The following is a 16,135-nucleotide window of genomic DNA, read 5'->3' on the forward strand; positions in this document are numbered from 1 at the left end:
GAATAGTTTTAACCAAAATTGAATCTTCTTAAATGGGTTGTCTCTTGTCATTCCTCATGTTTGCTGACAAAAGGATAAAACTAAACTTTATTAATTTCAAATGTAAAATTATACAAATAATTCACCCCCTGAAGGTTAGTCAGAAGGTGACTGAGGCTATGTGCACATGGTGCGAATTCTGCTGCAGATCCGCAGCGGATTTTGCCCTGCGGATTCGCCGCAGAACTGCATGTGATGTACAGTAGCATTTAAGGCTACAGTCATATGTTAAAGTTTGGGCACCCCTATTAATGTTAACCTTTTTTCTTTATAACAGTTTTGGTTTTTGCAACAGCTATTTCAGTTTCATATATCTAATAACTGATGGACTCAGTTATATTTCTGGATTCAAATGAGGTTTATTGTACTAACAGAAAATGTGCAATCTGCATTTTAACAAAATTTGACCGGTGCAAAAGTATGGGCACCTCAACATAAAAGTGACATTAATATTTCGTAGATCCTCCTTTTGCAAAAATAACAGCCTCTAGTCGCTTCCTGTAGCTATTAATGAGTTCCTGAATCCTGGATGAAGGTATTTGTGACCATTCCTGTTTACAAAACAATTCCAGTTCAGTTAAGTTTGATGGTTGCCGAGCATGGACAGCCCACTTCAAATCATCCCACAGATGTTCAATGATATTCTGGTCTGGGGACTGGGATGGCCATTCCATAACATTGTAATTGTTCCTCTGCATGAATGCCTGAGTAGATTTGGAGCGGTGTTTTGGATCATTGTCTTGCTGAAATATCCATCCCCTGCGTAACTTCAACTTCGTCACTGATTCTTGCACATTATTGTCAAGAATCTGCTGATACTGAGTTGAATCCATGCGACCCTCAACTTTAACAAGATTCCCGGTGCCGGCATTCGCCACACAGCCCCAAAGCATGATGGACCCTCCAACAAATTTTACTGTGGGTAGCAAATGTTTTTCTTGGAATGCTGTGTTTTTAAGCCTCCATGCATAACGCCTTTTTGTATGACCAAACAACTCAATCTTTGTTTCATCAGTCCACAGGACCTTCTTCCAAAATGTGACTGGCTTGTCCAAATGTGCATTTGCATACCTCAGGCGACTCTGTTTGTGGCGTGCTTTCAGAAACTGCTTATTTTGCATCACTTTCCCATACAGCTTCTCCTTGTGCAAAGTGTGGTGTATTGTTGACCGATGCACAGTGACACTATCTGCAGCAAGATGATGCTGCAGGTCTTTGGAGGTGGTCTGTGGATTGTCCTTGACTGTTCTCACCATTCTTCGCTGCCTTTCTGATATTTTTCTTGGCCTGCCACTTCTGGGCTTAACAAGAACTGTACCTGTGTTCTTCCATTTCCTTACTATGTTCCTCACAGTGGAAACTGACAGGTTAAATCTCTGAGACAACTTTTTGTATCCTTCCCCTGAAAAGCTGTGTTGAATAATCTTTGTTTTCAGATCATTTGAGAGTTGTTTTGAGGAGTCCATGATGCCACTCTTCATAGGAGAATCAAATAGGAGAACTACTTGCAAGTGGCCACCTTAAATACCTTTTTCCCATCTCCCATGACGGCACACATGAGAGAGGGGATGCGCCCAGCCAGGACAGGAACCCTACTGAAGATAAAAGGGGCGGTACCTCTCCCTCGCTTCAGTTGGGTTTCCTGTCCTGACAGGGACCCGTGTGCTGAAGACGGCGTGTCAAGATGTCTGTACCTGCCCACCCCCGTGCCAGCGTGGAAGATCAGGCAGAGCCTGTGTGCTGGGCGTCGGGGATGGAAGTGCCGTCCGCGGGTCCCCCGGGGGCTCAGCATCCGAGCGGGCGTCAGCGCAGCACAGTCAGGGGTCCAGGGGCTCTTCCGTGGCTGCCGCGCCGCCCTCCCCCGTGGCTGCCGCGCCGCCCTCCCCCCTCTGCTGATGTCCAGGAGCTCCAGGAGGGGCGGCCGCCCCTGGGTCGCGCCCCTCTGACGTCGCGCGCAAGGCACGCTGGGAATGGGCGTGCCCGTGTGACGTAGGGGGCGGCGCCGGGATCCAAGATGGTGGCGCCCATGGGGAAAACGCTGGCCGGCAAAAGATCATCCCGGCGGCATGGCAGGAGGGGTGAGGGGCTGTGAATGGGCACCGGAGGAGGCTTGAGAGTGCAGTGGATCCCTCTCGGATAGAGGGATGACCACAAGGCGCACTCATGCCCAGAAAACTTCACAAGGGAAGTGGGGCAAGAGAGCAGCAGCAAGAGCTCTCACCAGATGCAGTGCTGAGCCGCCAGCATACCAGAAGTAGCCGCTCAAGTGGTGGGAGCGGCAGTTGTAAACACGACCGGCATGACTCTGAGACGTCCAGAAAAAGCGTCACAAGTGCATCTGAGGAGCCTCCGAGATCGGTACCCTTGATTGACAGCGGTGGTGAGTGATCTATGTGAATGTCACCCTTATGGTAACGGGGTTCCAATTTTTCTGTTTGATCACTAGAGGTTGCTAGCGGCAAAAATAGAGCATGCACCCTATGCAGACACCCGCTGGCAGGTCAGTGGCAGAAAGATCTCTGCGCTGACTGTATAAACAAAGCCATACGGCATGAAATCCCTGATTTGGTGACTAGCCTTAGGGCTATAATACAAGAGGAGGTGAAAGGCTCCCTAAAGGCAGCCCTTAAAAGGGCGAATAAAAGAAGCCGTACAAGGGACTCAGAGGCCTCGCTAGTGCAAAAAGGCCGTGAAAAATCCCTGCCCCCCTCCACCTCCTCTTCCTCTACTCAGTCCTCCGAAGCCTCCTCAGACAGAGATATAGGGGGCCGTCCGTGTTTCCAAAACAGAGGACGTGGAAAAGCTGGTCAAAACTGTCAGGTCTACAATGGGCCTTAAGGGAGGACTGGAGGAAAAGGAAAGAAAAAAAAAAACGCACCTTCCCTGTCAATAAGATAAAGGCCTTAATTGACAGGGAATGGGCAAAACCCTGAGAGGTCGGGTGCCTTATCTTCTACATCAAAAAGGTGGTACCCATTTAAAAAGACTCAGAAACCTGGGAAAAAATCCCAAAGATTGATGGTGCCGTAGCTAAATCCTCAAAAAAGGTATTTCTACCATTAGAGGACTCTGGCGCGCTGAAAGACCCGCTTGATAAAAAAGCAGATGGGTTCCTGAAGCATATCCAGGAAGCATCGGCAGGTGGATTAAAACCGGCAATAGCTGGTACTTGTACCGCTCGTGCCCTCATGGCCTGGCTACAACAAATAGAGGACCAGATCAGGGATAAAATTCCTAGGGACGAAATACTGTCTAGTCTGACACTGGTACATGGAGCAGTGGCTTTCCTAGCAGATACCTCAGCAGATGCCGCGAGGTTGACAGCTAGAGCGGCAAGCTTATCAAATGCAACAAGGCAAACCCTGTGGCTTAAAGGGTGTCCGGGGGATTTGCCATCAAAGCATAGACTGTGTTCCATTCCATGTGACGGCCAGTTCCTCTTCAGGAAAAAACTAGAGGAAATTTTGGGAGCATGTGGCAGGGGTCATCCCACGGGAGATAGGAAAAATTTGAACTTTAAAAGGAGAGGATTGGGCTATATGTTTAAAGGGCCCTCTACTTCCTCCAAAAAATCTCCACAATGACATCAGGTCGGAGGTAGGGGGAGGACTTTTTCTCTTCCTTCCCGCCTGGGCAAAATATCTCCCCCAGTACATGGGTCCTGAGCATAATCAAGGACGGTTTAAAAAAATAAATAAAATTCACCCGTCCGCCCAGGTGAACCTTTATAATGACACCCCAAAGGAAAGCCCAAGAGCAACAACTGACCCTGGAGACGGAAGTCTTGGGACTAGTGCAAAAACGAGTCCTACAGGGGGTCCCAGTTCAAGAAGAAGGAAAGGGGCTTCTACTCCCCCCTCTTTTTAATACAAAAACCAGATGGCTCTTGGAGGACCATACTTAATCTGAGGAGGCTCAATTATTGGGTAGACAATTGCTCTTTCAAAATGGAGTCAATCAATACGGCCACAAAAATCCTGTTCCAGCACTGCCTCATGGCAGTGATAGACTTAAAAGATGCCTACTATCATATCCCAATCCACCGGGGGTATAAAAAGTACTTGAGAGTAGTGCTCTATGTCCAAGGTCAGGTCAAACACTACCAATACGCAGCTCTTCTGTTCAACCTGTCTACAGCCCCCAGAGTCTTCACCAAGGTGATGGCTGAGGTAATGTCATTTCTTCGTTCCCGGGACATGGTGATCGTCCCATACCTGGACGATTTTCTTGTCATAGGGAGGTCGGAGACCCATTGCACACACCAAGTGAAGGAAGTGATATTAACTTTACTAAGGCTAGGATGGATAGTAAACATCCCCAAGTCGAGACTAACACCAGTAAAGGTGCAATCCTTCCTAGGGCTAATACTGGACTCCGAGCGACAGCACTGCCTCCTACCAGGAAACAATGTGACCAGAATAAGGGGCCTAGCTCGCACAGCAATACAAAGGCCAGCTATAACACTGAGGAACGCAATGTCCCTTTGAGGCTCGTTGACATCATGCATACCCGCGGTAGCATGGGCACAGTACCACTTAAGACAACTGCAGTGGGAAGTTCTGTCAGCGCAGAAACAATTGAAAGGGCGTATAGAGGGTGAACTATGTCCCTCCATGGAGGTAAGAAACGCCCTACTCTGGTGGACTATAGAAGAGCATCTAACAGCCGGTGTCCGGTGGCAGAAACCAATCGAGGACCTCATTACAACCGACGCAAGTGCCACAGGGTTGGGAGCACACCTGAGATCCCACTCGATACAGGGAACCTGGTCCTCGCTAGAAAAGGATCACGGTTCAAATGTAAAAGAACTGTGGGCAGTAGAGAAAGCCGTGAAACTTTTTCTCCCCTTGCTTCGGGGCCGCCACACCCGAGTCATGACGGGCAATCGTGCAGTGGTAACTTATATCAACCATCGGGGGAGGGGAAAGAGATCTCGGGGCCTCATGAAAATACCAAATCTACTTTTCCAGTTAGCTGGACAACATCTGTTGTCCATCACGGCACTGCATATAAGGGGTGTCGAAAACACTCAAGCAGAATTCCTGAGTCGCAGACACCTAAGACAGGGGGAATGGTCCCTAAACCCCCAAATTTTCCAGCAAATAGTTCAGGCTTGGGGCAAACCAGAAATAGACCTGTTCGCCACCTCACGCAACAGCGAGGTCAGGAAGTTCTGCTCACTGAATTCAAAAGAAAATCCCTTCGCAGTAGATGCCCTACAAATAACTTAGAAGTTCTCCCTGGCCTATAAGTTCCCCCCTGATAACAAAGATCCCCGTAGTAGTCCGGAAAATCAGGGAGGATCGCGCAAGAATAATTCTTATAGCTCCGTTTTGGCCAGGGAGACCTTGGTTCTCCCTTCTGGGACTCATGTCAGTGACAGATCCATGGATCTTACCAGAGGTTCCAGACCTACTCTCCCAGGGACTGGTGGTCCACTCTTAGGTGGGGGCTTCCATCGGGCAGCCTGGATTTTGAGAGGGCGCTACTGAGTCGCCAGGGATTCTCACCAGGGTTAGTCTCAACCCTGTTGAAAAGTAGGAAACCTTTAACATCCCAAATCTACGGTAGAACGTGGAAAAAGTTCCTAGGCTTCCTGGGGGAGTCTTTGGGGGATGTAGCTCCAGTGGGACCTATCCTAGAGTTCTTTCAGTCGGGGCTGCAACTCGGGTTGGCCACTGGCACCCTCAGGGTCCAGGTCTCAGCTCTGGGGGCCCTGTATGGCTGCGGCCTACCGGCCAATAGGTGGGTGTCCCGGTTTATAAAGCCCTGTGGCAGATCGAGGTCGGTCATTATCCCAAAGATAACTCCGTGGGACCTGAATCTAGTCTTAGAGGCTTTAACCAAAGATCCCTTTGAACCATTACATGAACTGTCACCAAAACTACTCACATTTAAAACTGTTTTATTGGTAGTCTTAACATTGGCCCGTAGAGTGAGTGACCTACATGCTCTATCTATATGCCCTCCATATACGCAGATCTTGGATGACAGAGTGGTTCTAAGACCAGACCCGGCCTATCTCCCCAAGGTGGCCAAAAACTTTCATAGGACTCAAGAGATCTCCTTGCCATTTTTCTGTAATAATCCTAAAAACCCTGGGGAGCAAAAGTTCCATACATTGGACGTAAAGAGAGCCATATTACAATAAATGTCAATAACTAGTCAGTGGAGGAAAGATCAGTCCCTGTTTGTAGCTTTTCTGGGTAGTAGAAAAGGGTACGGGGTAGCAAAGAGTAACATTGCCAGATGGATCAGGGAGGCCATTATGTTATCCTACTCTGCAAGTGGCGCTCCGGTTCCAGAAGGCATCAAGGCTCGCTCCACCAGAGCCGTGGCTGCCTCCTGGGCAGAGAAGGCTGAGGTATCGATTGAGCAGATTTGTAAAGCCGCTACTTGGTCCTCACCTTCGACCTTTACTTAAGCACTACCGACTTGATCTATCTTCCTCTACTGACCTAACCTTTGGTAGAAGGGCGCTGCAAGCGGTGGTCCCTCCCTAGGGTGTCTTATTCTACAAAAGTCTCTCGTGTGCCGTCATGGGAGACGGGAAAACACCAAGGTTACTTACCGGTAGCCGGTTTTTCCGGAGCCCATGACGGCACCTGTATATCCCCCCCCCCTTATCACTCCTTTGGTGTGCACTATTGTTTGGGTGCTTTTTTAGTAAGATATAATGTGGTGATAGTTTTACAATGTGTACTAACCCGGGGTCCTCTCATGCTCTGTAAACCAACTGAAGCGAGGGAGAGGTACCGCCCCTTTTCAGTAGGGTTCCTGTCCTGGCTGGGCGGATCCCCTCTCTCATGTGTGCCGTCATGGGCTCCGGAAAAACCGGCTACCGGTAAGTAACCTTGGTGTTTCTCATGATTTGATACACCTGGCTATGAAGTTCAAAGCTCAATGAGGTTACAAAACCAATTTAGTGCTTCAGGAAGTCAGTAAAAAGTAGTTAGGAGTGTTCAAATCAAGAAAATGATGAGTGCCCATACTTTTGCACTGGTCAAATTTTGTTAAAATGCAGATTGCACATTTTCTGTTAGCACAATAAACCTCATTTGAATCCAGAAATATAACTGAGTCCATCAGTTATTCGATATATGAAACTGAAATAGCTGTTGCAAAAACCAAAATTGTTATAAAGAAAAAAGGTTAACATTAATAGGGGTGCCCAAACTTTAACATATGACTGTATGTAAAACAAAATCCGCAGTGCACATGCTGCGTTTTTTTCCATGCAGATTTGGTGTGGAATGAAAAATGCAGCATGTCACTACTTTTGTGCGGGTTTGCTGCAGTTTTCCACCTGCTCCATTCTAGAAATCTGCAGGTGGAAAACCGCAGGAGAAAACTGCACACAATATGCAGTAAAATTGCACAAAAAATGCACTAAATCTGCAGGAAAAATGCAGGTCATTTGACCTGCGGATGTAGTGAATTTTGCGTGGAAAATTCCAAAGCAGAATACGCACCATGTGCACATAGCTTAATAGAAAAAACATGTATCCCAAATTTCCAAGCCTCTCATTTCTACGGGTTTCATCGTCCTCACCCAAGGCGACTCATCAGGAGACTTTAATATTGACCTATGTTCAAGCGAGACTAGACAAATAAACCTAAAATCATGTATCATGTTATCCGAAACAGTCAGAGAACTAGCCCCATATTGGCAGATCCCAAACTTCAAACTATATACTGTGTTAAGGCCCCGTCACACTAAGCGACTTACCAGCGATCCCGACACCGATATCAAGGTGTCAGGATCGCTAGTAAGTTGCTATGTGATCGCTGGTGAGCTGTCACACAGACAGCTTCACCAGCGATCAGCACAGCGATGCCGAGCGCCCGTCATCGCTGGCCATCCCTGTAAAAAATAGAATCAAAATAAAAAATATAGTTATTCTCACTTTCCGACGTTCCGTTCAGCCATCCTGCCTCTCTCCACGCTCCGGTCCCAGTGATCCTTTGCGTGAATGACCGCGAGATGTCACGGTCTCGAGGGATAACAAAGTCTCGCGGTCATTCGTGCAAAGGATCACTGGGACCGGAGCGTGGAGAGAGGAAGGATGGCTGAACGGGACGTCGGAAGGTGAGAATAACTACGTATATTTTTTATTTTTTTTATTATTTTTTACACCTGATCGCTGGTCTCCCGCCTGTCACACACACGATGCGTGCTGGCCAGCGGGAGACCAGCGACCAAAGAAATGTCCAGAGGTTTCTTCCAGCGATCAGCGATACCGGCAGGGGGGCCGCTCGCTGATCGCTGTCACACACAGCGATCTCGCTGGTGAGATCGCTGTTACGTCACAAAAGTTGTGACTCAGCAGCGATCTCGCTACCGAGATCGCTTAGTGTGATGGGGCCTTAAGTTTATAAGCCCCTCCAGTTTCAGGAATAGATAGTATGTGACAATACAGTATAATTCTTGTGTTTTTTCTCCTATAGGGACTGCCCTAGTTTGGTAATGTAACTGCTGTTAATTAGTAGTGCAGACAAATTGTCCTAGACTAAACTCAGTCTTCAGACGGCCCAATATGTACCACTCAGGGAAAACTTACCTGCTCCAAAGATCATTAGCAGCTTCTAACTAATGGCCATGCTGCGGTCTGTCAGGGAATGAGTGCAATATCGGTATAGAGACTAGGGATATGTGCAATCATAATGTCTGGGAGATCTGTGCCATTATTTAGTATGAATATGGAAATTATCTCTGAAAGGTAAGTGTTCCCTGAGCGGTATATACGGTATTTTCACATACTATCTATTCCTGACTCTGGAGGGGCTTATAAACTTACACAGTATATGGTTTGAGGTCTGGGATCTGCCAATATGTGGCTAGTTTTCTGACTGTTTCGGATAACATGATACATGATTTTAGAGTTTTTTTTGTCTAGTCTCACTTGAATATAGTTCAATATTAAATAGTCTCCTGATGAGTCGTCTTTGGTGAGGACGATGAAACCCGTAGAAATGTGAGGCTTAGGGTGAGGTGACGTATACACACTCACTCTATCTACTGAACTGTGGGGTACATGTTTTTTCTATTAGTCACCTTCTGACTAACCTTCAGGGAGTGAATTATGGTTATAGTTTTACATTTGGAATTAATAAAGTTTAGTTTTATCATTTTGTCTGTGAATCTTCTAATCAAGGGATAATTACGTGTATGTGTGTGTATATATATATATGTATATACACTACCGTTCAAAAGTTTGGGGTCACCCAGACAACTGTGTTTTCCATGAAAACTCATACTTTTATTAATCAAATGAGTTGCCAAATTAATTTAAAATCTCGTCCAGACATTGACAAGGTTTGAAAAAAAGATTTTTATTTGAAATAATAATTTTCTCCTTCAGACTTTGCTTCCATCACAGAATGCTCCCTTTGCAGCAAGTCCAGCATTGCAGACCTTTGGCATGTGTACCATACGGTCAAGCTGCTCCCACAACAGCTCAGTGGGGTTGAGATGTGGTGTCTGCACTGCCCACTCCATTACAGATAGAATACCAGCTGCCGGCTTCTTCCCTAAATAGTTCTTTCATAATTTGGGTCATTGTCCTGTTGTAGGATGAAATTGGCTCCAATCACGCGCTGTCCACAGGGTATGGCATGGCGTTGCAAAATGGAGTGATAGCCTTCCTTATTCAAAATCCCTTTTACATTGTACAAATCTCCCACTTTACCAGCAAGAAAGCAACCCCAGACATCACATTACCTCCACCATGCTTGACAGATGGCGTCAGGCACTCTTCCAGCATCTTTTCAGTTGTTCTGCACCTCACAAATGTTCTTCTGTGTGATCTAAACACCTCAAACTTGGATTCGTCTGTTCATAACACTTTTTTCCCATCTTGCTCTGTCCAATGTCTGTGTTCTTTTGCCCATATTAATCTTTTCCTTTTATTAGCCAGTCTCAGATATGGCTTTTTCTTTGCCACTCCGCCCTGAAGGCCAGCATCCCGGAGTCGCCTCTTCACTGTAGACATTGACACTGGCGTTTCGCGTGTACTATTTAATGAAGCTGCCAGTTGAGGACCTGTGAGGAGACAATTTCTCAAACTACAGACTCTAATGTACTTGTCTTGTTGCTCAGTTGTGCAGCGGGGCCTCCCACTTCTCTTTCTACTCTGGTTAGAGCCTGTTTGTGCTCTCCTCTGAAGGGAGTAGTACACACCGTTGTAGGAAATCTTCAGTTTCTTGTCAATTTCTCACATGGAATAGTCTTTGTTTCTAAGAACAAGAATAGACTGTAGAGTTTCACATGAAAGTTCTTTTTTTCTGGCCATTTTGAGAGTTTAATGGAACCAACAAATGTAATGCTCCAGATTCTCAACTAGCTCAAAGGAAGGTCAGGTTTATAGCTTCTCTAATCAGCCAAACTGTTTTCAGCTGTGCTAACATACTTGCACAAGAGTTTTCAAGGGTATTCTAACCATCCATCAGCCTTCTTACACAGTTAGCAAACACAAAGTACCATAAGAACACTGGAGTGATGGTTGTTGGAAATGGGCCTCCCTACACCTATGAAGATATTGCATTACAAACCAAACGTTTGCAACTAGAAAAGTCATTTATCACATTAACAATGTATAGTGTATCTCTGAATCATTTAATGTTAGCGTCATTGTAAAAAGCTGCTTTTCTTTCAAAAATATGGAAATTTCTAAGTTACCCTAATATATATATACCATTAAGTAAATGTCCAGAAGAGACAATAAAGATATATGGCACTTCAACATAAATATTTAACTCCAATCCTTCCTTATGATAACGTAAGGGCAAAAGAAGAGATCCATAAAAATAACATTTTTACTTCAAATAATAAAAACAATAATTTATGTAAAATAAAGCAGAATGCCTCAAAAATCAGGACGGAACAACTCGTGCAAAAATCAGTGGAAAATACAAAGGTAATGAATGCTCATATATCCAAAATTTAATGCCAAAAAATATGCAAATAATTATTTATCATAAAGTGCACAGTGCCAGATATATGAAAAAATATATAATTCTTCGACTAAAACGAAATTAAGGCATTATTTTCCATTGATTGTGCCACATCATATAAGGTCAAAAGACCAAACAGCCACTTAGCATAGACAGTATTCAATACAATGAACAGCTGAATAGATGACTGCTAAGTAATCCCAACAGTCAATAGCAAGAGGTGTGAATAGTAAAGGGAAAGCAGTGCATCTAATTCACTGATTATACCATGCCATGTAAGGTAATAGACCAAAATGTCACTAATTCTAAACAGTATGCATACTATAATCAGCTGACTGAACGCTAAATAATCCCAAATGTCAATAATAAAAGTTATAAGTAGTAAAGGGAGAGCGATTCACCTGATGCAGAGTTGTGACACTCTTCCTGACACCCCGACACGTGTTTCACCGCTCGGCTTCTTCCTATATATAAATTTTCTCAGTGAACTCATTCCTCATGTTTGGCCTTATTAAAATAAAACCATTCACACTCCACTGGCGTGCCGGCTCCACTTCAGCGGTGTTGAGACTCACTGTCCCGGGGCTTATGTGAGGTTCTCACATCACACGAGCCCTGCACCCAATCAGCGGCAGCTTCACTGTTCCTTCCTTCGGACGTAATGAACATCAACAGGCAGCCAGGGCTGCGGCTGTTCTCTGACGGCCTCATGATGCTTGATTTGTCTGAAAGTGAGGACAGTGACGTCAGCGCTGATTGGGCACAGGGCTCACATGACGTAACAACCTCAAAAGAGCCCCAAGAACACAAGTGCCGACACCACTGAGACGGTGCCAGTATGGGAGGTTTGTACAAGTGTTTTTATTTTAACAGGACCAAACATGAGTAATGAGAAGGGGTTGTCCAACTAGTTGTCAACCTTTTTATCATAAATCCCAGACAGGGAAAAGTCATTATTATACCTAGAGTGCGAGAAATGAATTACAGGAAAATCGAATTTTGTTGACCTTCAAAAATAACTCAGACGAGGAGAACCTATATATATTATTCACAGATTGTACAAAAACATGATGCACGCGGCATGCGTTCAAGAATGGAATATTATATGGGAGTTTTATAGGATAAATTCAAGGTGAGAATATTATATGGGAGTTTTATAGGATAAATTCAAGGTGAGAATATTATATGGGAATTTTATATGATAAATTCAAGGTGAGATTATATGGGAGTTTTATAGGATAAACCAAATATCAACAGAAAATAAACGACTAGAGTTGAGCGAAACGGGTCTAAAAATTTCAAAAGTCACCGACTTTTGGCAAAGTCGGGTTTCATGAAAAGTTTGTTTCGCGCTCTTTTTCAGCCAATCAGGGGCCACGGACACTGTGGGCAACGTGATGACATAGGCAGGGGTCACCACCATCTTTCAGAAGGGGATGCAAGTGATTGGCTTGCTTTGGTGGGCGTCACAGGGGGTATAAAAGGGCGTGCACGCCGACCGCCATGTTACTCATGCTGATCTCAGAATAGGGAGAGCTGCTGCTGATGATGATTTTGTAGGGAGAGCGTTAGGCAGGGAAGAAGACACCAAAAACTGCTTCTGCTGCTAGCGATTTTGCCTTTACAACACACCAGTCACTGTGTGTGCAGTGCAAGTGGAGGCTATATTTTGCTGGATCAGCGGTGTTGGTTGTTAGGCTGCCTTCTAAGGCTTCCTGACGGCTACATTGCTGTTTTCCTCTGCTCTGCAAACTGCTTTTTTAAAAGCAATCCCAATTTTTTTTTTGTCCTGGTGAGGTACGGAGCATGCATTTTTTCACACCATACAGCGGTGCACACTCCTCACACAGTACCGTGTAATGGCTGTTATCACAGCCACAGTGAAGCTGTGTGTCACTCTGTAACAGTAAGTCGAGGACATATTCCGTTCTTACAGACCTGCACCTTCTAGTTTTGTCTAGCTTTCAAACAGTTAAATATATTTGCTGTTTGATCACATTCAAAACTATAGAGAGACAGCGTGTGTCAGTCCGTATACTTAAAAAACACGGAGCTTGACAATTTTACGTACACCAGACAGCCGTGTACGTGCACGCTCCTCTCTCAGTACCGTGTAACAGCTGTTATCACGGCCACAGTGAAGCTATCTGTGTGTCGCTCTGTAAGGATAAGTCGAGGACATGTTCCATTCTTACAGACCTGCACCTTCTAGTTTTGTCTAGTTTTCAAACAGTTAAATATATTTGCTGTCTGATCACATTCAAAGCTATAGAGAGACAGCGTGTGTCAGTCCGTATACTTAAAAAACACGGAGCTTGACAATTTTACATACACCGGACAGCCATGTACGTGCACGCTCCTCTCTCAGTACCGTGTAACGGCTGTTATCACGGCCACAGTGAAGCTATCTATGTGTCGCTCTGTAAGGATAAGTCGAGGACTTGTTCCGTTCTTACAGACCTACACTCTAGGGAGATTCCTATTCTGCCCAATTCTATATATACCTTGTAGTTTGTCATACACTAGCCAATTTCTGCCTGTGACATAGCGCTGTGATATTCAGTGGGCCTCACACAATCCAAAAGTGTCCAGTGTCCACAAGTGTGTGCAGAAATTAAAAATCTCCGTTATCCTCTAGTGACATTTTTCACACCTGCGACATCGAGCCTGTGACATAGCGCTGTGATATTCAGTGGTCCTCACACAATCCAAAAGTGTCCAGTGTCCACAAGTGTGTGCAGAAATTCAAAATCTCTGTTATCCTCTAGTGACATTTTTCACACCTGCGACATCGAGCCTGTGACATAGCGCTGTGATATTCAGTGGGCCTCACACAATCCAAAAGTGTCCAGTGTCCACAAGTGTGTGCAGAAATTCAAAATCTCTGTTATCCTCTAGTGACATTTTTCACACCTGCGACATCGAGCCTGTGACATAGCGCTGTGATATTCAGTGGGCCTCACACAATCCAAAAGTGTCCAGTGTCCACAAGTGTGTGCAGAAATTCAAAATCTCCGTTATCCTCTACTGACATTTTTCACACCTGCGACATCGAGCCTGTGACATAGCGCTGTGATATTCAGTGGGCCTCACACAATCCAAAAGTGTCCAGTGTCCACAAGTGTGTGCAGAAATTCAAAATCTCCCCTGTCCTATAGACACCTTGTACCTTGTTTTACATTACTATATAGTTTGTTGGATTTTATCTACATTTCTACCAAAAATGAGGAAGGCTGGTGGAAGAGGCCGTGGAATTGGGCGGGGGTCGGCAGCTGGTAATAATGGTGTTTGTGGTGGATCTGATGGTAGTGGCAAAAGCAAAATAGGACCGAATGCAGGAGGTGTTGAGCCTGCGTCATCGTCTGGCTCCACAAGGCCTCGAAGGCTTAGTTTTCTAGGAGTTGGCAAACCGCTTTTAAAGCCAGAGCTTCAGGAAAAAGTTTTGTCTTACATTGCTGACTCAGCCTCCAGCTCTATCGCCTCCTCTTCTGAAGTTGTAAAAAATAAAAGCACTGAGTCGTCATTGGAGGCTCATGTTCATGAACCACACCTTTCCTTGTGTCCTTCACCCCAACCAAGATTGAAGGATGACGCAGGCCATACTACTGATTACTCCATGGAGCTGTTTTCACATACCATGCCTGGATTATCAAGTGAAATGGTGAGTTACCCAGGCCAAGATGAATCTGAAATGGAGTGCACTGATGCACAGCCACTGATAGATGATTCTGCTGGTACATGCACTCAGAGCACTACATTGTCCTCGCAGTGTACAGAGCCAGATTCTGACCCTGATGAGACTCAGGTGCCCCTTCCCTCACACTATACCACCATACACGGTGACACAGAGGAAGGTGCACATGACATTGAAGAGGAGGTGATGGATGACCCAGTTGTTGACCCAGATTGGCATCCATTGGGGGAAGAGGGTGCTGCTTCCAATAGCTCAGATGAGGAGGAGGAGCATCCACAGCAGACATCGACATCGCAACAGCTGTTATCTGGCAGGCCCGGAGCACTCCAAAGACAGGTTCCAAAAATCAAAAGAGTTGCTGGACAGCTTGTCCAGAGGGTCAAAATATCACAGCGTGCTAGGCCGCAAAATGTCTGCCAAAGTAGGAAGAGTGCAGTGTGGCACTTTTTTGAACAAAATCCTCATGATCAGGCCAAGGTTATCTGTAAGAAGTGCGCAAAGACCTTTAGCCGAGGGAAAAATCTGAAAAATTTGAATACCAGTTGCATGCTTAGACATTTAACCAGCATGCACTTGCAAGCGTGGACACAACACCAAACCTCAAGTACCACATGTGCAACTGATCACAAAGAAGGTAGTCAGCAATGCTACATTGTTTCCCCCACTGTAAGCCCACCGGTTAGCACAGCAGCAAATGTTGAGGTGTCGTTGCAAGGCCACAGCAGTCAGGGAATCCCACTGTTATATCAACGAAAGACTGAATCTAGGCCATCAGAAAGAACACCAACTCCATCACCATCATCAACCCTCTCTCAGTCCGCCCTGTCCACCGCTACTTCCACCATATGCAGCTCTCAAGTCCAGCTCACCCTCCCAGACACTATGAGTAGGTCAAGAAAGTACTCAGTCTCTTATCCGCGTACACTGGGTTTGAACGCCCACATTGCCAAACTAATCTCGTTAAAGATGATGCCCTATCGGTTGGTGGAAAGTGCAGCTTTCCGCGAACTCATGGCCTATGCAGTACCACGCTATGACCTACCCAGTCGCCACTTCTCTCGCAATGCCATCCCAGCCTTCCACCATCATGTGAAAGACCGCATTGTCCATCCACTCAAGCAGTCAGTGAGTGGAAAGGTGCACCTCACAACTGATGCATGGTCCAGTCGGCATGGCCAGGGCCATTACGTGTCCATCACTGCGCACTGGGTTAATGTGGTGGATGCAGGGTCCACAGGGGACAGCGGTGGTGGGACAGTGCTGCCTAGCCCACGGTATAGGAAACAGTTGGCTGTAGGCGTTCGACCCTCCTCCTCCTCCAGAAGCGAAAGCTCGTCCACAGAGCGCAGTCGTACGAGCACTCCATCTGCAGCTGCCACTGTTCCACACGAGATGTCCCCCTATTGAGCAGCTAGTGGAAAGCGTCAGCAGGCTGTGTTGCAGATGATG

This window comes from Dendrobates tinctorius, unplaced genomic scaffold (assembly GCF_039654945.1).
Source record: "Dendrobates tinctorius isolate UK_male_01 unplaced genomic scaffold, ASM3965494v1 ptg000233l, whole genome shotgun sequence".
Taxonomy (NCBI): Eukaryota; Metazoa; Chordata; class Amphibia; order Anura; family Dendrobatidae; genus Dendrobates; species Dendrobates tinctorius.